Source organism: Aplysia californica, unplaced genomic scaffold, assembly GCF_000002075.1.
Source record: "Aplysia californica isolate F4 #8 unplaced genomic scaffold, AplCal3.0 scaffold00589, whole genome shotgun sequence".
NCBI classification, from domain to species: Eukaryota; Metazoa; Mollusca; class Gastropoda; order Aplysiida; family Aplysiidae; genus Aplysia; species Aplysia californica.
This window is the reverse complement of record NW_004797859.1, coordinates 328,544-328,798: the sequence shown is the minus strand read 5'-3', so window position 1 is coordinate 328,798 and position 255 is coordinate 328,544.

Sequence of the window (255 nt, the reverse complement as noted above, 5' to 3'; positions counted from 1 at the left end):
TGCGCACTGGTTCCACATCTTTGAAATTCTGAAGTTCACAACCACGAAAGCGGAATAGAGAATCAATCTATACATCTATTATACATTTGGCAACTTGGAAACACATGTGTCACTTTTCTCTGAAGATTTATTGCTCCATCCCAGTAGAGTGTAAATATAGCAAGCCAATGACTTTCAGTTGATGTTAATGCACCGATCATTCCTTTTAAAAGGGGGCTCAACTAGTTATTATATATTAATATTAACATTAGCCTG